The sequence below is a fragment of the Salvelinus fontinalis genome, unplaced genomic scaffold, assembly GCF_029448725.1.
Source record: "Salvelinus fontinalis isolate EN_2023a unplaced genomic scaffold, ASM2944872v1 scaffold_0195, whole genome shotgun sequence".
Taxonomy (NCBI): Eukaryota; Metazoa; Chordata; class Actinopteri; order Salmoniformes; family Salmonidae; genus Salvelinus; species Salvelinus fontinalis.
Window position 1 is genome coordinate 40,001 of NW_026600404.1, and position 22,500 is coordinate 62,500.

General features: G+C 45.0%; 6 non-coding genes across 6 annotated transcripts; all 6 read right to left on the reverse strand.

Annotated features, from left to right (window-relative positions):
- Window positions 1-9,822: 9,822 nt before the first annotated feature.
- Window positions 9,823-9,895, reverse strand: trnar-ccu (transfer RNA arginine (anticodon CCU)). Its single transcript has one exon. It is a non-coding gene; the product is annotated as a tRNA-Arg (tRNA).
- A 132-nt stretch (window positions 9,896-10,027) lies between these two features.
- Window positions 10,028-10,099, reverse strand: trnam-cau (transfer RNA methionine (anticodon CAU)). The gene has a single exon. It is a non-coding gene; the product is annotated as a tRNA-Met (tRNA).
- Window positions 10,100-12,539: 2,440 nt separating this feature from the next.
- On the reverse strand, window positions 12,540-12,611 carry trnam-cau (transfer RNA methionine (anticodon CAU)). Its single transcript has one exon. It is a non-coding gene; the product is annotated as a tRNA-Met (tRNA).
- A 2,717-nt stretch (window positions 12,612-15,328) lies between these two features.
- trnam-cau (transfer RNA methionine (anticodon CAU)) lies at window positions 15,329-15,400 on the reverse strand. The gene has a single exon. It is a non-coding gene; the product is annotated as a tRNA-Met (tRNA).
- Window positions 15,401-20,998: 5,598 nt separating this feature from the next.
- On the reverse strand, window positions 20,999-21,071 carry trnar-ccu (transfer RNA arginine (anticodon CCU)). Its single transcript has one exon. It is a non-coding gene; the product is annotated as a tRNA-Arg (tRNA).
- Window positions 21,072-22,392: 1,321 nt separating this feature from the next.
- Window positions 22,393-22,465, reverse strand: trnar-ccu (transfer RNA arginine (anticodon CCU)). The gene has a single exon. It is a non-coding gene; the product is annotated as a tRNA-Arg (tRNA).
- Between the last annotated feature and the right edge of the window lie 35 nt (window positions 22,466-22,500).

Consider the following 22,500-nt stretch of genomic DNA (forward strand, 5'->3'; position numbering starts at 1 on the left):
GGGCCCAGCACGCATCCACTGCGCCACTCTGCTTCCAACCACCCAAGATTGGACCCACAATCCCTGTCTTAGGAGTACAGTATCTTATCCATTAGGCCACTGGGGCACTGTGTTCTCAGTATGACCTATACGAACTGATAGAAGAGGTAAAAAAATATATAATGGCAGGCACTGACAAATGCCCATGAAATTACGAATTTTTTATTTTTGTTCATACTCCATTGCTAAAAAAACATGTTAGCAGAGGATTGTTTCGATCCATCGACCTCTGGGTTATGGGACAAGCACGCTTCCACTGCGCCACTCTGCTTTCAACCACCCCAGATGGGACTTGACCCCACAATCCCTGGATTAGGAGGCCAGTGCCTTATCCATTAGGCCACTGGGGCACTGTGTTCTCAGTATGACCTATACGAACTGATAGAAGAGGTAAAAAAATATATAATGGCAGGCACTGACAAATGCCCATGAAATTACGAATTTTTATTTCTGTTCGTACTCCATTGCTAAAAAAACAGGTTAGCAGAGGATGGTTTCGATCCATCGACCTCTGGGTTATGGGCCCAGCACGCATCCACTGCGCCACTCTGCTTCCAACCACCCAAGATTGGACCCACAATCCCTGTCTTAGGAGTACAGTATCTTATCCATTAGGCCACTGGGGCACTGTGTTCTCAGTATGACCTATACGAACTGATAGAAGAGGTAAAAAAATATATAATGGCAGGCACTGACAAATGCCCATGAAATTACGAATTTTTTATTTTTGTTCATACTCCATTGCTAAAAAAACATGTTAGCAGCGGATGGTTTCGATCCATCGACCTCTGGGTTATGGGCCCAGCACGCTTCCTCTGCTGCACTCTGCTTACAAACCAGCCCAGATGGGACTTGAACCCACAATCCCTGGCTTAGGAGGCCAGTGCCTTATCCATTAGGCCACTGGGGCACTGTGTTCTCAGTATGACCTATACGAACTGATAGAAGAGGTAAAAAAATATATAATGGCAGGCACTGACAAATGCCCATGAAATTACGATTTTTTTATTTCTGTTCGTACTCCATTGCTAAAAAAACAGGTTAGCAGAGGATGGTTTCGATCCATCGACCTCTGGGTTATGGGCCCAGCACGCATCCACTGCGCCACTCTGCTTCCAACCACCCAAGATTGGACCCACAATCCCTGTCTTAGGAGTACAGTATCTTATCCATTAGGCCACTGGGGCACTGTGTTCTCAGTATGACCTATACGAACTGATAGAAGAGGTAAAAAAATATATAATGGCAGGCCCTGACAAATGCCCATGAAATTACGAATTTTTTATTTTTGTTCATACTCCATTGCTAAAAAAACATGTTAGCAGAGGATTGTTTCGATCCATCGACCTCTGGGTTATGGGACAAGCACGCTTCCGCTGCGCCACTCTGCTTTCAACCACCCCAGATGGGACTTGACCCCACAATCCCTGGATTAGGAGGCCAGTGCCTTATCCATTAGGCCACTGGGGCACTGTGTTCTCAGTATGACCTATACGAACTGATAGAAGAGGTAAAAAAATATATAATGGCAGGCACTGACAAATGCCCATGAAATTACGAATTTTTTATTTTTGTTCATACTCCATTTCTAAAAAAACAGGTTAGCAGAGGATGGTTTCGATCCATCGACCTCTGGGTTATGGGCCCAGCACGCTTCCGCTGCGCCACTCTGCTTCCAACCACCCAAGATTGGACCCACAAACCCTGACTTAGGAGTACAGTATCTTATCCATTAGGCCACTGGGGCACTGTGTTCTCAGTATGACCTATACGAACTGATAGAAGAGGTACAAAAATATATAATGGCAGACACTGACAAATGCCCATGAAATTACGATTTTTTTTGTTTTTGTTCGTACTCCATTGCTAAAAAAAACAGGTTAGCAGAGGATGGTTTCGATCCATCGACCTCTGGGTTATGGGCCCAGCACGCTTCCGGTGCCCCACTCTGCTTCCAACCAGCCCAGATGTGACTTGAACCCACAATCCCTGGCTTAGGAGGCAAGTGCCTTATCCATTAGGCCACTGGGGCACTGTGGTCTCAGTATGACCTATACGAACTGATAGAAGAGGTAAAAAAATATATGATGGCAGGCACTGACAAATGCCCATGAAATTACGATTTTTTTATTTTTGTTCGTACTCCATTGCTAAAGAAAACAGGTTAGCAGAGGATGGTTTCGATCCATCATCCTCTGGGTTATGGGCCCAGCACGCTTCCGCTGCGCCACTCTGCTTCCAACCACCCAAGATTGGACCCACAATCCCTGACTTAGGAGTACAGTATCTTATCCATTAGGCCACTGGGGCACTGTGTTCTCAGTATGACCTATACGAACTGATAGAAGAGGTAAAAAAATATATAATGGCAGGCACTGACAAATGCCCATGAAATTACGAATTTTTTATTTCTGTTCGTACTCCATTGCTAAAAAAACAGGTTAGCAGAGGATGGTTTCGATCCATCGACCTCTGGGTTATGGACCCAGCACGCATCCACTGCGCCACTCTGCTTCCAACCACCCAAGATTGGACCCACAATCCCTGTCTTAGGAGTACAGTATCTTATCCATTAGGCCACTGGGGCACTGTGTTCTCAGTATGACCTATACGAACTGATAGAAGAGGTAAAAAAATATATAATGGCAGGCCCTGACAAATGCCCATGAAATTACGAATTTTTTATTTTTGTTCATACTCCATTGCTAAAAAAACATGTTAGCAGAGGATTGTTTCGATCCATCGACCTCTGGGTTATGGGACAAGCACGCTTCCGCTGCGCCACTCTGCTTTCAACCACCCCAGATGGGACTTGACCCCACAATCCCTGGATTAGGAGGCCAGTGCCTTATCCATTAGGCCACTGGGGCACTGTGTTCTCAGTATGACCTATACGAACTGATAGAAGAGGTAAAAAAATATATAATGGCAGGCACTGACAAATGCCCATGAAATTACGAATTTTTTATTTTTGTTCATACTCCATTGCTAAAAAAACAGGTTAGCAGAGGATGGTTTCGATCCATCGACCTCTGGGTTATGGGCCCAGCACGCTTCCGCTGCGCCACTCTGCTTCCAACCACCCAAGATTGGACCCACAAACCCTGACTTAGGAGTACAGTATCTTATCCATTAGGCCACTGGGGCACTGTGTTCTCAGTATGACCTATACGAACTGATAGAAGAGGTACAAAAATATATAATGGCAGGCACTGACAAATGCCCATGAAATTACGATTTTTTTTTATTTTTTTTCGTACTCCATTGCTAAAAAAAACAGGTTAGCAGAGGATGGTTTCGATCCATCGACCTCTGGGTTATGGGCCCAGCACGCTTCCGGTGCCCCAGTCTGCTTCCAACCAGCCCAGATGTGACTTGAACCCACAATCCCTGGCTTAGGAGGCAAGTGCCTTATCCATTAGGCCACTGGGGCACTGTGGTCTCAGTATGACCTATACGAACTGATAGAAGAGGTAAAAAAATATATGATGGCAGACACTGACAAATGCCCATGAAATTACGATTTTTTTATTTTTGTTCGTACTCCATTGCTAAAGAAAACAGGTTAGCAGAGGATGGTTTCGATCCATCATCCTCTGGGTTATGGGCCCAGCACGCTTCCGCTGCGCCACTCTGCTTCCAACCACCCAAGATTGGACCCACAATCCCTGACTTAGGAGTACAGTATCTTATCCATTAGGCCACTGGGGCACTGTGTTCTCAGTATGACCTATACGAACTGATAGAAGAGGTAAAAAAATATATAATGGCAGGCACTGACAAATGCCCATGAAATTACGAATTTTTTATTTCTGTTCGTACTCCATTGCTAAAAAAACAGGTTAGCAGAGGATGGTTTCGATCCATCGACCTCTGGGTTATGGGCCCAGCACGCTTCCGCTGCGCCACTCTGCTTCCAACCACCCAAGATTGGACCCACAAACCCTGACTTAGGAGTACAGTATCTTATCCATTAGGCCACTGGGGCACTGTGTTCTCAGTGTGACCTATACGAACTGATAGAAGAGGTAAAAAAATATATAATGGCAGGCACTGACAAATGCCCATGAAATTACGAATTTTTTATTTCTGTTCGTACTCCATTGCTAAAAAAACAGGTTAGCAGAGGATGGTTTCGATCCATCGACCTCTGGGTTATGGGCCCAGCACGCATCCACTGCGCCAGTCTGCTTCCAACCACCCAAGATTGGAGCCACAAACCCTGTCTTAGGAGTACAGTATCTTATCCATTAGGCCACTGGGGCACTGTGTTCTCAGTATGACCTATACGAACTGATAGAAGAGGTAAAAAAATATATAATGGCAGGCACTGACAAATGCCCATGAAATTACGAATTTTTTATTTTTGTTCATACTCCATTGCTAAAAAAACATGTTAGCAGCGGATGGTTTCGATCCATCGACCTCTGGGTTATGGGCCCAGCACGCTTCCTCTGCGCCACTCTGCTTCCAACCAGCCCAGATGGGACTTGAACCCACAATCCCTGGCTTAGGAGGCCAGTGCCTTATCCATTAGGCCACTGGGGCACTGTGTTCTCAGTATGACCTATACGAACTGATAGAAGAGGTAAAAAAATATATAATGGCAGGCACTGACAAATGCCCATGAAATTACGATTTTTTTATTTCTGTTCGTACTCCATTGCTAAAAAAACAGGTTAGCAGAGGATGGTTTCGATCCATCGACCTCTGGGTTATGGGACCAGCACGCATCCGCTGCGCCACTCTGCTTCCAACCACCCAAGATTGGACCCACAATCCCTGTTTTAGGAGTACAGTATCTTATCCATTAGGCCACTGGGGCACTGTGTTCTCAGTATGACCTATACGAACTGATAGAAGAGGTAAAAAAATATATAATGGCAGGCCCTGACAAATGCCCATGAAATTACGAATTTTTTATTTTTGTTCATACTCCATTGCTAAAAAAACAGGTTAGCAGAGGATGGTTTCGATCCATCATCCTCTGGGTTATGGGCCCAGCACGCTTCCGCTGCGCCACTCTGCTTCCAACCACCCAAGATTGGACCCACAATCCCTGACTTAGGAGTACAGTATCTTATCCATTAGGCCACTGGGGCACTGTGTTCTCAGTATGACCTATACGAACTGATAGAAGAGGTAAAAAAATATATAATGGCAGGCACTGACAAATGCCCATGAAATTACGAATTTTTTTATTTCTGTTCGTACTCCATTGCTAAAAAAACAGGTTAGCAGAGGATGGTTTCGATCCATCGACCTCTGGGTTATGGGCCCAGCACGCATCCACTGCGCCACTCTGCTTCCAACCACCCAAGATTGGACCCACAATCCCTGTCTTAGGAGTACAGTATCTTATCCATTAGGCCACTGGGGCACTGTGTTCTCAGTATGACCTATACGAACTGATAGAAGAGGTAAAAAAATATATAATGGCAGGCCCTGACAAATGCCCATGAAATTACGAATTTTTTATTTTTGTTCATACTCCATTGCTAAAAAAACATGTTAGCAGAGGATGGTTTCGATCCATCGACCTCTGGGTTATGGGCCCAGCACGCTTCCTCTGCGCCACTCTGCTTACAAACCAGCCCAGATGGGACTTGAACCCACAATCCCTGGCTTAGGAGGCCAGTGCCTTATCCATTAGGCCACTGGGGTACTGTGTTCTCAGTATGACCTATACGAACTGATAGAAGAGGTAAAAAAATATATAATGGCAGGCACTGACAAATGCCCATGAAATTACGATTTTTTTATTTCTGTTCGTACTCCATTGCTAAAAAAACAGGTTAGCAGAGGATGGTTTCGATCCATCGACCTCTGGGTTATGGGCCCAGCACGCATCCACTGCGCCACTCTGCTTCCAACCACCCAAGATTGGACCCACAATCCCTGTCTTAGGAGTACAGTATCTTATCCATTAGGCCACTGGGGCACTGTGTTCTCAGTATGACCTATACGAACTGATAGAAGAGGTAAAAAAATATATAATGGCAGGCCCTGACAAATGCCCATGAAATTACGAATTTTTTATTTTTGTTCATACTCCATTGCTAAAAAAACATTTTAGCAGAGGATTGTTTCGATCCATCGACCTCTGGGTTATGGGACAAGCACGCTTCCGCTGCGCCACTCTGCTTTCAACCACCCCAGATGGGACTTGACCCCACAATCCCTGGATTAGGAGGCCAGTGCCTTATCCATTAGGCCACTGGGGCACTGTGTTCTCAGTATGACCTATACGAACTGATAGAAGAGGTAAAAAAATATATAATGGCAGGCACTGACAAATGCCCATGAAATTACGAATTTTTTATTTCTGTTCGTACTCCATTGCTAAAAAAACAGGTTAGCAGAGGATGGTTTCGATCCATCGACCTCTGGGTTATGGGCCCAGCACGCATCCACTGCGCCACTCTGCTTCCAACCACCCAAGATTGGACCCACAATCCCTGTCTTAGGAGTACAGTATCTTATCCATTAGGCCACTGGGGCACTGTGTTCTCAGTATGACCTATACGAACTGATAGAAGAGGTAAAAAAATATATAATGGCAGGCACTGACAAATGCCCATGAAATTACGAATTTTTTATTTTTGTTCATACTCCATTGCTAAAAAAACATGTTAGCAGAGGATTGTTTCGATCCATCGACCTCTGGGTTATGGGACAAGCACGCTTCCACTGCGCCACTCTGCTTTCAACCACCCCAGATGGGACTTGACCCCACAATCCCTGGATTAGGAGGCCAGTGCCTTATCCATTAGGCCACTGGGGCACTGTGTTCTCAGTATGACCTATACGAACTGATAGAAGAGGTAAAAAAATATATAATGGCAGGCACTGACAAATGCCCATGAAATTACGAATTTTTATTTCTGTTCGTACTCCATTGCTAAAAAAACAGGTTAGCAGAGGATGGTTTCGATCCATCGACCTCTGGGTTATGGGCCCAGCACGCATCCACTGCGCCACTCTGCTTCCAACCACCCAAGATTGGACCCACAATCCCTGTCTTAGGAGTACAGTATCTTATCCATTAGGCCACTGGGGCACTGTGTTCTCAGTATGACCTATACGAACTGATAGAAGAGGTAAAAAAATATATAATGGCAGGCACTGACAAATGCCCATGAAATTACGAATTTTTTATTTTTGTTCATACTCCATTGCTAAAAAAACATGTTAGCAGCGGATGGTTTCGATCCATCGACCTCTGGGTTATGGGCCCAGCACGCTTCCTCTGCTCCACTCTGCTTACAAACCAGCCCAGATGGGACTTGAACCCACAATCCCTGGCTTAGGAGGCCAGTGCCTTATCCATTAGGCCACTGGGGCACTGTGTTCTCAGTATGACCTATACGAACTGATAGAAGAGGTAAAAAAATATATAATGGCAGGCACTGACAAATGCCCATGAAATTACGATTTTTTTATTTCTGTTCGTACTCCATTGCTAAAAAAACAGGTTAGCAGAGGATGGTTTCGATCCATCGACCTCTGGGTTATGGGCCCAGCACGCATCCACTGCGCCACTCTGCTTCCAACCACCCAAGATTGGACCCACAATCCCTGTCTTAGGAGTACAGTATCTTATCCATTAGGCCACTGGGGCACTGTGTTCTCAGTATGACCTATACGAACTGATAGAAGAGGTAAAAAAATATATAATGGCAGGCCCTGACAAATGCCCATGAAATTACGAATTTTTTATTTTTGTTCATACTCCATTGCTAAAAAAACATGTTAGCAGAGGATTGTTTCGATCCATCGACCTCTGGGTTATGGGCCCAGCACGCATCCACTGCGCCACTCTGCTTCCAACCACCCAAGATTGGACCCACAATCCCTGTCTTAGGAGTACAGTATCTTATCCATTAGGCCACTGGGGCACTGTGTTCTCAGTATGACCTATACGAACTGATAGAAGAGGTAAAAAAATATATAATGGCAGGCCCTGACAAATGCCCATGAAATTACGAATTTTTTATTTTTGTTCATACTCCATTGCTAAAAAAACATGTTAGCAGAGGATTGTTTCGATCCATCGACCTCTGGGTTATGGGACAAGCACGCTTCCGCTGCGCCACTCTGCTTTCAACCACCCCAGATGGGACTTGACCCCACAATCCCTGGATTAGAAGGCCAGTGCCTTATCCATTAGGCCACTGGGGCACTGTGGTCTCAGTATGACCTATACGAACTGATAGAAGAGGTAAAAAAATATATGATGGCAGGCACTGACAAATGCCCATGAAATTACGATTTTTTTATTTTTGTTCGTACTCCATTGCTAAAGAAAACAGGTTAGCAGAGGATGGTTTCGATCCATCATCCTCTGGGTTATGGGCCCAGCACGCTTCCGCTGCGCCACTCTGCTTCCAACCACCCAAGATTGGACCCACAATCCCTGACTTAGGAGTACAGTATCTTATCCATTAGGCCACTGGGGCACTGTGTTCTCAGTATGACCTATACGAACTGATAGAAGAGGTAAAAAAATATATAATGGCAGGCACTGACAAATGCCCATGAAATTACGAATTTTTTATTTCTGTTCGTACTCCATTGCTAAAAAAACAGGTTAGCAGAGGATGGTTTCGATCCATCGACCTCTGGGTTATGGGCCCAGCACGCTTCCGCTGCGCCACTCTGCTTCCAACCACCCAAGATTGGACCCACAAACCCTGACTTAGGAGTACAGTATCTTATCCATTAGGCCACTGGGGCACTGTGTTCTCAGTGTGACCTATACGAACTGATAGAAGAGGTAAAAAAATATATAATGGCAGGCACTGACAAATGCCCATGAAATTACGAATTTTTTATTTCTGTTCGTACTCCATTGCTAAAAAAACAGGTTAGCAGAGGATGGTTTCGATCCATCGACCTCTGGGTTATGGGCCCAGCACGCATCCACTGCGCCAGTCTGCTTCCAACCACCCAAGATTGGAGCCACAAACCCTGTCTTAGGAGTACAGTATCTTATCCATTAGGCCACTGGGGCACTGTGTTCTCAGTATGACCTATACGAACTGATAGAAGAGGTAAAAAAATATATAATGGCAGGCACTGACAAATGCCCATGAAATTACGAATTTTTTATTTTTGTTCATACTCCATTGCTAAAAAAACATGTTAGCAGCGGATGGTTTCGATCCATCGACCTCTGGGTTATGGGCCCAGCACGCTTCCTCTGCGCCACTCTGCTTCCAACCAGCCCAGATGGGACTTGAACCCACAATCCCTGGCTTAGGAGGCCAGTGCCTTATCCATTAGGCCACTGGGGCACTGTGTTCTCAGTATGTCCTATACGAACTGATAGAAGAGGTAAAAAAATATATAATGGCAGGCACTGACAAATGCCCATGAAATTACGATTTTTTTATTTCTGTTCGTACTCCATTGCTAAAAAAACAGGTTAGCAGAGGATGGTTTCGATCCATCGACCTCTGGGTTATGGGACCAGCACGCATCCGCTGCGCCACTCTGCTTCCAACCACCCAAGATTGGACCCACAATCCCTGTTTTAGGAGTACAGTATCTTATCCATTAGGCCACTGGGGCACTGTGTTCTCAGTATGACCTATACGAACTGATAGAAGAGGTAAAAAAATATATAATGGCAGGCCCTGACAAATGCCCATGAAATTACGAATTTTTTATTTTTGTTCATACTCCATTGCTAAAAAAACATGTTAGCAGAGGATTGTTTCGATCCATCGACCTCTGGGTTATGGGCCAAGCACGCTTCCGCTGCGCCACTCTGCTTTCAACCACCCCAGATGGGACTTGAACCCACAATCCCTGGCTTAGGAGGCCAGTGCCTTATCCATTAGGCCACTGGGGCACTGTGTTCTCAGTATGACCTATACGAACTGATAGAAGAGGTAAAAAAATATATAATGGCAGGCACTGACAAATGCCCATGAAATTACGAATTTTTTATTTTTGTTCATACTCCATTGCTAAAAAAACAGGTTAGCAGAGGATGGATTCGATCCATCGACCTCTGGGTTATGGGCCCAGCACGCTTCCGCTGCGCCACTCTGCTTCCAACCACCCAAGATTGGACCCACAAACCCTGACTTAGGAGTACAGTATCTTATCCATTAGGCCACTGGGGCACTGTGTTATCAGTATGACCTATATGAACTGATAGAAGAGGTAAAAACATATATAATGGCAGGCACTGACAAATGCCCATGAAATTACGATTTTTTTATTTTTGTTCATACTCCATTGCTAAAAAAACATGTTAGCAGAGGATGGTTTCGATCCATCGACCTCTGGGTTATGGGCCCAGCACGCTTCCGCTGCGCCACTCTGCTTCCAACCACCCAAGATTGGACACACAAACCCTGACTTAGGAGTACAGTATCTTATCCATTAGGCCACTGGGGCACTGTGTTATCAGTATGACCTATATGAACTGATAGAAGAGGTAAAAACATATATAATGGCAGGCACTGACAAATGCCCATGAAATTACGAATTTTTTATTTTTGTTCATACTCCATTGCTAAAAAAACATGTTAGCAGAGGATGGTTTCGATCCATCGACCTCTGGGTTATTGGCCAAGCACGCTTCCGCTGCGCCACTCTGCTTCCAACCAGCCCAGATGTGACTTGAACCCACAATCCCTGGCTTAGGAGGCAAGTGCCTTATCCATTAGGCCACTGGGGCACTGTGGTCTCAGTATGACCTATACGAACTGATAGAAGAGGTAAAAAAATATATGATGGCAGGCACTGACAAATGCCCATGAAATTACGATTTTTTTATTTTTGTTCGTACTCCATTGCTAAAGAAAACAGGTTAGCAGAGGATGGTTTCGATCCATCATCCTCTGGGTTATGGGCCCAGCACGCTTCCGCTGCGCCACTCTGCTTCCAACCACCCAAGATTGGACCCACAATCCCTGACTTAGGAGTACAGTATCTTATCCATTAGGCCACTGGGGCACTGTGTTCTCAGTATGACCTATACGAACTGATAGAAGAGGTAAAAAAATATATAATGGCAGGCACTGACAAATGCCCATGAAATTACGAATTTTTTATTTCTGTTCGTACTCCATTGCTAAAAAAACAGGTTAGCAGAGGATGGTTTCGATCCATCGACCTCTGGGTTATGGGCCCAGCACGCTTCCGCTGCGCCACTCTGCTTCCAACCACCCAAGATTGGACCCACAAACCCTGACTTAGGAGTACAGTATCTTATCCATTAGGCCACTGGGGCACTGTGTTCTCAGTGTGACCTATACGAACTGATAGAAGAGATAAAAAAATATATAATGGCAGGCACTGACAAATGCCCATGAAATTACAAATTTTTTATTTCTGTTCGTACTCCATTGCTAAAAAAACAGGTTAGCAGAGGATGGTTTCGATCCATCGACCTCTGGGTTATGGGCCCAGCACGCATCCACTGCGCCACTCTGCTTCCAACCACCCAAGATTGGAGCCACAATCCCTGTCTTAGGAGTACAGTATCTTATCCATTAGGCCACTGGGGCACTGTGTTCTCAGTATGACCTATACGAACTGATAGAAGAGGTAAAAAAATATATAATGGCAGGCACTGACAAATGCCCATGAAATTACGAATTTTTTATTTTTGTTCATACTCCATTGCTAAAAAAACATGTTAGCAGCGGATGGTTTCGATCCATCGACCTCTGGGTTATGGGCCCAGCACGCTTCCTCTGAGCCACTCTGCTTCCAACCAGCCCAGATGGGACTTGAACCCACAATCCCTGGCTTAGGAGGCCAGTGCCTTATCCATTAGGCCACTGGGGCACTGTGTTCTCAGTATGACCTATACGAACTGATAGAAGAGGTAAAAAAATATATAATGGCAGGCACTGACAAATGCCCATGAAATTACGATTTTTTTATTTCTGTTCGTACTCCATTGCTAAAAAAACAGGTTAGCAGAGGATGGTTTCGATCCATCGACCTCTGGGTTATGGGCCCAGCACGCATCCGCTGCGCCACTCTGCTTCCAACCACCCAAGATTGGACCCACAATCCCTGTCTTAGGAGTACAGTATCTTATCCATTAGGCCACTGGGGCACTGTGTTCTCAGTATGACCTATACGAACTGATAGAAGAGGTAAAAAAATATATAATGGCAGGCCCTGACAAATGCCCATGAAATTACGAATTTTTTATTTTTGTTCATACTCCATTGCTAAAAAAACATGTTAGCAGAGGATTGTTTCGATCCATCGACCTCTGGGTTATGGGCCAAGCACGCTTCCGCTGCGCCACTCTGCTTTCAACCACCCCAGATGGGACTTGAACCCACAATCCCTGGCTTAGGAGGCCAGTGCCTTATCCATTAGGCCACTGGGTCACTGTGTTCTCAGTATGACCTATACGAACTGATAGAAGAGGTAAAAAAATATATAATGGCAGGCACTGACAAATGCCCATGAAATTACGAATTTTTTATTTTTGTTCATACTCCATTGCTAAAAAAACAGGTTAGCAGAGGATGGATTCGATCCATCGACCTCTGGGTTATGGGCCCAGCACGCTTCCGCTGCGCCACTCTGCTTCCAACCACCCAAGATTGGACCCACAAACCCTGACTTAGGAGTACAGTATCTTATCCATTAGGCCACTGGGGCACTGTGTTATCAGTATGACCTATATGAACTGATAGAAGAGGTAAAAACATATATAATGGCAGGCACTGACAAATGCCCATGAAATTACGATTTTTTTATTTTTGTTCATACTCCATTGCTAAAAAAACATGTTAGCAGAGGATGGTTTCGATCCATCGACCTCTGGGTTATGGGCCCAGCACGCTTCCGCTGCGCCACTCTGCTTCCAACCACCCAAGATTGGACCCACAAACCCTGACTTAGGAGTACAGTATCTTATCCATTAGGCCACTGGGGCACTGTGTTATCAGTATGACCTATATGAACTGATAGAAGAGGTAAAAACATATATAATGGCAGGCACTGACAAATGCCCATGAAATTACGATTTTTTTATTTTTGTTCATACTCCATTGCTAAAAAAACATGTTAGCAGAGGATGGTTTCGATCCATCGACCTCTGGGTTATGGGCCCAGCACGCTTCCGCTGCGCCACTCTGCTTCCAACCACCCAAGATTGGACCCACAAACCCTGACTTAGGAGTACAGTATCTTATCCATTAGGCCACTGGGGCACTGTGTTATCAGTATGACCTATATGAACTGATAGAAGAGGTAAAAACATATATAATGGCAGGCACTGACAAATGCCCATGAAATTACGAATTTTTTATTTTTGTTCATACTCCATTGCTAAAAAAACATGTTAGCAGAGGATGGTTTCGATCCATCGACCTCTGGGTTATTGGCCAAGCACGCTTCCGCTGCGCCACTCTGCTTCCAACCAGCCCAGATGTGACTTGAACCCACAATCCCTGGCTTAGGAGGCAAGTGCCTTATCCATTAGGCCACTGGGGCACTGTGGTCTCAGTATGACCTATACGAACTGATAGAAGAGGTAAAAAAATATATGATGGCAGGCACTGACAAATGCCCATGAAATTACGATTTTTTTATTTTTGTTCGTACTCCATTGCTAAAGAAAACAGGTTAGCAGAGGATGGTTTCGATCCATCATCCTCTGGGTTATGGGCCCAGCACGCTTCCGCTGCGCCACTCTGCTTCCAACCACCCAAGATTGGACCCACAATCCCTGACTTAGGAGTACAGTATCTTATCCATTAGGCCACTGGGGCACTGTGTTCTCAGTATGACCTATACGAACTGATAGAAGAGGTAAAAAAATATATAATGGCAGGCACTGACAAATGCCCATGAAATTACGAATTTTTTATTTCTGTTCGTACTCCATTGCTAAAAAAACAGGTTAGCAGAGGATGGTTTCGATCCATCGACCTCTGGGTTATGGGCCCAGCACGCTTCCGCTGCGCCACTCTGCTTCCAACCACCCAAGATTGGACCCACAAACCCTGACTTAGGAGTACAGTATCTTATCCATTAGGCCACTGGGGCACTGTGTTCTCAGTGTGACCTATACGAACTGATAGAAGAGGTAAAAAAATATATAATGGCAGGCACTGACAAATGCCCATGAAATTACAAATTTTTTATTTCTGTTCGTACTCCATTGCTAAAAAAACAGGTTAGCAGAGGATGGTTTCGATCCATCGACCTCTGGGTTATGGGCCCAGCACGCATCCACTGCGCCACTCTGCTTCCAACCACCCAAGATTGGAGCCACAATCCCTGTCTTAGGAGTACAGTATCTTATCCATTAGGCCACTGGGGCACTGTGTTCTCAGTATGACCTATACGAACTGATAGAAGAGGTAAAAAAATATATAATGGCAGGCACTGACAAATGCCCATGAAATTACGAATTTTTTATTTTTGTTCATACTCCATTGCTAAAAAAACATGTTAGCAGCGGATGGTTTCGATCCATCGACCTCTGGGTTATGGGCCCAGCACGCTTCCTCTGAGCCACTCTGCTTCCAACCAGCCCAGATGGGACTTGAACCCACAATCCCTGGCTTAGGAGGCCAGTGCCTTATCCATTAGGCCACTGGGGCACTGTGTTCTCAGTATGACCTATACGAACTGATAGAAGAGGTAAAAAAATATATAATGGCAGGCACTGACAAATGCCCATGAAATTACGATTTTTTTATTTCTGTTCGTACTCCATTGCTAAAAAAACAGGTTAGCAGAGGATGGTTTCGATCCATCGACCTCTGGGTTATGGGCCCAGCACGCATCCGCTGCGCCACTCTGCTTCCAACCACCCAAGATTGGACCCACAATCCCTGTCTTAGGAGTACAGTATCTTATCCATTAGGCCACTGGGGCACTGTGTTCTCAGTATGACCTATACGAACTGATAGAAGAGGTAAAAAAATATATAATGGCAGGCCCTGACAAATGCCCATGAAATTACGAATTTTTTATTTTTGTTCATACTCCATTGCTAAAAAAACATGTTAGCAGAGGATTGTTTCGATCCATCGACCTCTGGGTTATGGGCCAAGCACGCTTCCGCTGCGCCACTCTGCTTTCAACCACCCCAGATGGGACTTGAACCCACAATCCCTGGCTTAGGAGGCCAGTGCCTTATCCATTAGGCCACTGGGTCACTGTGTTCTCAGTATGACCTATACGAACTGATAGAAGAGGTAAAAAAATATATAATGGCAGGCACTGACAAATGCCCATGAAATTACGAATTTTTTATTTTTGTTCATACTCCATTGCTAAAAAAACAGGTTAGCAGAGGATGGATTCGATCCATCGACCTCTGGGTTATGGGCCCAGCACGCTTCCGCTGCGCCACTCTGCTTCCAACCACCCAAGATTGGACCCACAAACCCTGACTTAGGAGTACAGTATCTTATCCATTAGGCCACTGGGGCACTGTGTTATCAGTATGACCTATATGAACTGATAGAAGAGGTAAAAACATATATAATGGCAGGCACTGACAAATGCCCATGAAATTACGATTTTTTTATTTTTGTTCATACTCCATTGCTAAAAAAACATGTTAGCAGAGGATGGTTTCGATCCATCGACCTCTGGGTTATGGGCCCAGCACGCTTCCGCTGCGCCACTCTGCTTCCAACCACCCAAGATTGGACCCACAAACCCTGACTTAGGAGTACAGTATCTTATCCATTAGGCCACTGGGGCACTGTGTTATCAGTATGACCTATATGAACTGATAGAAGAGGTAAAAACATATATAATGGCAGGCACTGACAAATGCCCATGAAATTACGAATTTTTTATTTTTGTTCATACTCCATTGCTAAAAAAACATGTTAGCAGAGGATGGTTTCGATCCATCGACCTCTGGGTTATGGGCCAAGCACGCTTCCGCTGCGCCACTCTGCTTCCAACCAACCCAGATGGGACTTGAACCCACAATCCCTGGCTTAGGAGGCCAGTGCCTTATCCAGTAGGCCACTGGGGCACTGTGTTCTCAGTATGACCTATACGAACTGATAGAAGAGGTAAAAAAATATATAATGGCAGGCACTGACAAATGCCCATGAAATTACGTTTTTTTTTTATTTTTGTTCGTACTCCATTGCTAAAAAAACAGGTTAGCAGATGATGGTTTCGATCCATCGACCTCTGGGTTATGGGCCCAGCACGCTTCCGCTGCGCCACTCTGCTTCCAACCACCCAAGATTGGACCCACAAACCCTGACTTAGGAGTACAGTATCTTATCCATTAGGCCACTGGGGCACTGTGTTATCAGTATGACCTATATGAACTGATAGAAGAGGTAAAAACATATATAATGGCAGGCACTGACAAATGCCCATGAAATTACGAATTTTTTATTTTTGTTCGTACTCCATTGCTAAAAAAAACATGTTAGCAGAGGATGGTTTCGATCCATCGACCTCTGGGTTATGGGCCCAGCACGCTTCCGCAGCGCCACTCTGCTTTCAACCACCACAGATGGGACTTGAACCCACAATCCCTGGCTTAGGAGGCCAGTGCCTTATCCAGTAGGCCACTGGGGCACTGTGTTCTCAGTATGACCTATACGATCTGATAGAAGAGGTAAAAAAATATATAATGGCAGGCACTGACAAATGTCATGAAATTACGATTTTTTTTATTTTTGTTCGTACTCCATTGCTAAAAAAAACAGGTTAGCAGAGGATGGTTTCGATCCATCGACCTCTGGGTTATGGGCCCGCACGCTTCCGCTGCGCCACTCTGCTTCCCACCACCCAAGATTGGACCCACAAACCCTGACTTAGGAGTACAGTATCTTATCCATTAGGCCACTGGGGCACTGTGTTCTCAGTGTGACCTATACGAACTAATAGAAGAGGTAAAAAAATATATAATGGCAGGCACTGACAAATGCCCATGAAATTACGAATTTTTTATTTTTGTTCGTACTCCATTGCTAAAAAAACAGGTTAGCAGAGGATGGTTTCGATCCATCGACCTCTGGGTTATGGGCCCAGCACGCATCCACTGCGCCACTCTGCTTCCAACCACCCAAGATTGGACCCACAATCCCTGACTTAGGAGTACAGTATCTTATCCATTAGGCCACTGGGGCACTGTGTTCTCAGTATGACCTATACGAACTGATAGAAGAGGTAAAAAAAAATATAATGGCAGGCACTGACAAATGCCCATGAAATTACGATTTTTTTATTTTTGTTCATACTCCATTGCTAAAAAAACATGTTAGCAGAGGATGGTTTCGATCCATCGACCTCTGGGTTATGGGCCCAGCACGCTTCCGCTGCGCCACTCTGCTTCCAACCACCCCAGATCGGACTTGAACCCACAATCCCTGGCTTAGGAGGCTAGTGCCTTATCCAGTAGGCCACTGGGGCACTGTGTTCTCAGTATGACCTATACGAACTGATAGAAGAGGTAAAAAAATATATAATGGCAGGCACTGACAAATGCCCATGAAATTACGATTATTTTTTTTTTTGTTCGTACTCCATTGCTAAAAAAAACAGGTTAGCAGAAGATGGTTTCGATCCATCGACCTCTGGGTTATGGGCCCAGCACGCTTCCGCTGCGCCACTCTGCTTCCAACCACCCAAGATTGGACCCACAAACCCCGACTTAGGAGTACAGTATCTTATCCATTAGGCCACTGGGGCACTGTGTTCTCATTGTGACCTATACGAACTGATAGAAGAGGTAAAAAAATATATAATGGCAGGCACTGACAAATGCCCATGAAATTACGAATTTTTTATTTTTGTTCGTACTCCATTGCTAAAAAAACAGGTTAGCAGAGGATGGTTTCGATCCATCGACCTCTGGGTTATGGGCCCAGCACGCATCCACTGCGCCACTCTGCTTCCAACCACCCAAGATTGGACCCACAATCCCTGACTTAGGAGTACAGTATCTTATCCATTAGGCCACTGGGGCACTGTGTTCTCAGTATGACCTATACGAACTGATAGAAGAGGTAAAAAAAAATATAATGGCAGGCACTGACAAATGCCCATGAAATTACGATTTTTTTTATTTTTGTTCATACTCCATTGCTAAAAAAACATGTTAGCAGAGGATGGTTTCGATCCATCGACCTCTGGGTTATGGGCCCAGCACGCTTCCGCTGCGCCACTCTGCTTCCAACCACCCCAGATCGGACTTGAACCCACAATCCTTGGCTTAGGAGGCTAGTGCCTTATCCAGTAGGCCACTGGGGCACTGTGTTCTCAGTATGACCTATACGAACTGATAGAAGAGGTAAAAAAATATATAATGGCAGGCACTGACAAATGCCCATGAAATTACGAATTTTTTATTTTTGTTCGTACTCCATTGCTAAAAAAAACAGGTTAGCAGAGGATGGTTTCGATCCATCGACCTCTGGGTTATGGGCCCAGCACGCTTCCGCTGCGCCACTCTGCTTCCAACCACCCAAGATTGGACCCACAAACCCTGACTTAGGAGTACAGTATCTTATCCATTAGGCCACTGGGGCACTGTGTTATCAGTATGACCTATATGAACTGATAAAAGAGGTAAAAACATATATAATGGCAGGCACTGACAAATGCCCATGAAATTACGAATTTTTTATTTTTGTTCATACTCCATTGCTAAAAAAACATGTTAGCAGAGGATGGTTTCGATCCATCGACCTCTGGGTTATGGGCCCAGCACGCTTCCGCTGCGCCACTCTGCTTCCAACCACCCCAGATGGGACTTGAACCCACAATCCCTGGCTTAGGAGGCCAGTGCCGTATCCAGTAGGCCACTGGGGCACTGTGTTCTCAGTATGACCTATACGAACTGAAAGAAGAGGTAAAAAAATATATAATTGCAGGCACTGACAAATGCACATGAAATTACGATTTTTTTTATTTTTGTTCGTACTCCATTGCTAAAAAAAACAGGTTAGCAGAGGATGGTTTCGACCCATCGACCTCTGGGTTATGGGCCCAGCACGCTTCCGCTGCGCCACTCTGCTTCCAACCACCCAAGATTGGACCCACAAACCCTGACTTAGGAGTACAGTATCTTATCCATTAGGCCACTGGGGCACTGTGTTCTCAGTGTGACCTATACGAACTGATAGAAGAGGTAAAAAAATATATAATGGCAGGCACTGACAAATGCCCATGAAATTACGAATTTTTTATTTTTGTTCGTACTCCATTGCTAAAAAAACAGGTTAGCAGAGGATAGTTTCGATCCATCGACCTCTGTGTTATGGGCCCAGCACGCATCCACTGCGCCACTCTGCTTCCAACCACCCAAGATTGGACCCACAATCCCTGACTTAGGAGTACAGTATCTTATCCATTAGGCCACTGGGGCACTGTGTTCTCAGTATGACCTATACGAACTGATAGAAGAGGTAAAAAAATATATAATGGCAGGCACTGACAAATGCCCATGAAATTACGAATTTTTTATTTTTGTTCATACTCCATTGCAAAAAAAACATGTTAGCAGAGGATGGTTTCGATCCATCGACCTCTAGGTTATGGGCCCAGCACGCTTCCGCTGCGCCACTCTGCTTCCAACCACCCGAGATGGGACTTGAACCCACAATCCCTGGCTTAGGAGGCCAGTGCCTTATCCAGTAGGCCACTGGGGCACTGTGTTCTCAGTATGACCTATACGAACTGATAGAAGAGGTAAAAAAATATATAATGGCAGGCACTGACAAATGCCCATGAAATTACGAATTTTTTATTTTTGTTCGTACTCCATTGCTAAAATAACAGGTTAGCAGATGATGGTTTCGATCCATCGACCTCTGGGTTATGGGCCCAGCACGCTTCCGCTGCGCCACTCTGCTTCCAACCACCCAAGATTGGACCCACAAACCCTGACTTAGGAGTACAGTATCTTATCCATTAGGCCACTGGGGCACTGTGTTATCAGTATGACCTATATGAACTGATAGAAGAGGTAAAAACATATATAATGGCAGGCACTGACAAATGCCCATGAAATTACGAATTTTTTATTTTTGTTCATACTCCATTGCTAAAAAAACATGTTAGCAGAGGATGGTTTCGATCCATCGACCTCTGGGTTATGGGCCCAGCACGCTTCCGCTGCACCACTCTGCTTCCAACCATCCAAGATGGGACTTGAACCCACAATCCTTGGCTTAGGAGGGCAGTGCCTTATCCAGTAGGCCACTGGCGCACTGTGTTCTCAGTATGACCTATACGATCTGATAGAAGAGGTAAAAAAATATATAATGGCAGGCACTGACAAATGTCATGAAATTACGATTTTTTTTTTTTTTGTTCGTACTCCATTGCTAAAAAAAACAGGTTAGCAGAGGATGGTTTCGATCCATCGACCTCTGGGTTATGGGCCCAGCACGCTTCCGCTGCGCCACTCTGCTTCCAACCACCCAAGATTGGACCCACAAACCCTGACTTAGGAGTACAGTATCTTATCCATTAGGCCACTGGGGCACTGTGTTCTCAGTGTGACCTATACGAACTGATAGAAGAGGTAAAAAAATATATAATGGCAGGCACTGACAAATGCCCATGAAATTACGAATTTTTTATTTTTGTTCGTACTCCATTGCTAAAAAAACAGGTTAGCAGAGGATGGTTTCGATCCATCGACCTCTGGGTTATGGGCCCAGCACGCATCCACTGCGCCACTCTGCTTCCAACCACCCAAGATTGGACCCACAATCCCTGACTTAGGAGTACAGTATCTTATCCATTAGGCCACTGGGGCACTGTGTTCTCAGTATGACCTATACGAACTGATAGAAGAGGTAAAAAAATATATAATGGCAGGCACTGACAAATGCCCATGAAATTACGAATTTTTTATTTTTGTTCATACTCCATTGCAAAAAAAACATGTTAGCAGAGGATGGTTTCGATCCATCGACCTCTGGGTTATGGGCCCAGCACGCTTCCGCTGCGCCACTCTGCTTCCAACCACCCCAGATGGGACTTGAACCCACAATCCCTGGCTTAGGAGGCCAGTGCCTTATCCAGTAGGCCACTGGGGCACTGTGTTCTCAGTATGACCTATACGATCTGATAGAAGAGGTAAAAAAATATATAATGGCAGGCACTGACAAATGTCATGAAATTACGATTTTTTTTATTTTTGTTCGTACTCCATTGCTAAAAAAAACTGGTTAGCAGAGGATGGTTTCGATCCATCGACCTCTGGGTCATGGGCCCAGCACGCTTCCGCTGCGCCACTCTGCTTCCAACCACCCAAGATTGGACCCACAAACCCTGACTTAGGAGTACAGTATCTTATCCATTAGGCCACTGGGGCACTGTGTTCTCAGTGTGACCTATACGAACTGATAGAAGAGGTAAAAAAATATATAATGGCAGGCACTGACAAATGCCCATGAAATTACAAATTTTTTATTTTTGTTCGTACTCCATTGCTAAAAAAACAGGTTAGCAGAGGATGGTTTCGATCCATCGACCTCTGGGTTATGGGCCCAGCACGAATCCACTGCGCCACTCTGCTTCCAACCACCCAAGATTGGACCCACAATCCCTGACTTAGGAGTACAGTATCTTATCCATTAGGCCACTGGGGCACTGTGTTCTCAGTATGACCTATACGAACTGATAGAAGAGGTAAAAAAATATATAATGGCAGGCACTGACAAATGCCCATGAAATTACGATTTTTTTTATTTTTGTTCGTACTCCATTGCTAAAAAAAACAGGTTAGCAGAGGATGGTTTCGATCCATCGACCTCTGGGTTATGGGCCCAGCACGCTTCCGCTGCGCCACTCTGCTTCCAACCACCCAAGATTGGACCCACAAACCCTGACTTAGGAGTACAGTATCTTATCCATTAGGCCACTGGGGCACTGTGTTCTCAGTGTGACCTATACGAACTGATAGAAGAGGTAAAAAAATATATAATGGCAGGCACTGACAAATGCCCATGAAATTACGAATTTTTTATTTTTGTTCGTACTCCATTGCTAAAAAAACAGGTTAGCAGAGGATGGTTTCGATCCATCGACCTCTGGGTTATGGGCCCAGCACGCATCCACTGCGCCACTCTGCTTCCAACCACCCAAGATTGGACCCACAATCCCTGACTTAGGAGTACAGTATCTTATCCATTAGGCCACTGGGGCACTGTGTTCTCAGTATGACCTATACGAACTGATAGAAGAGGTAAAAAAATATATAATGGCAGGCACTGACAAATGCCCATGAAATTACGAATTTTTTATTTTTGTTCATACTCCATTGCAAAAAAAACATGTTAGCAGAGGATGGTTTCGATCCATCGACCTCTGGGTTATGGGCCCAGCACGCTTCCGCTGCGCCACTCTGCTTCCAACCACCCCAGATGGGACTTGAACCCACAATCCCTGGCTTAGGAGGCCAGTGCCTTATCCAGTAGGCCACTGGGGCACTGTGTTCTCAGTATGACCTATACGATCTGATAG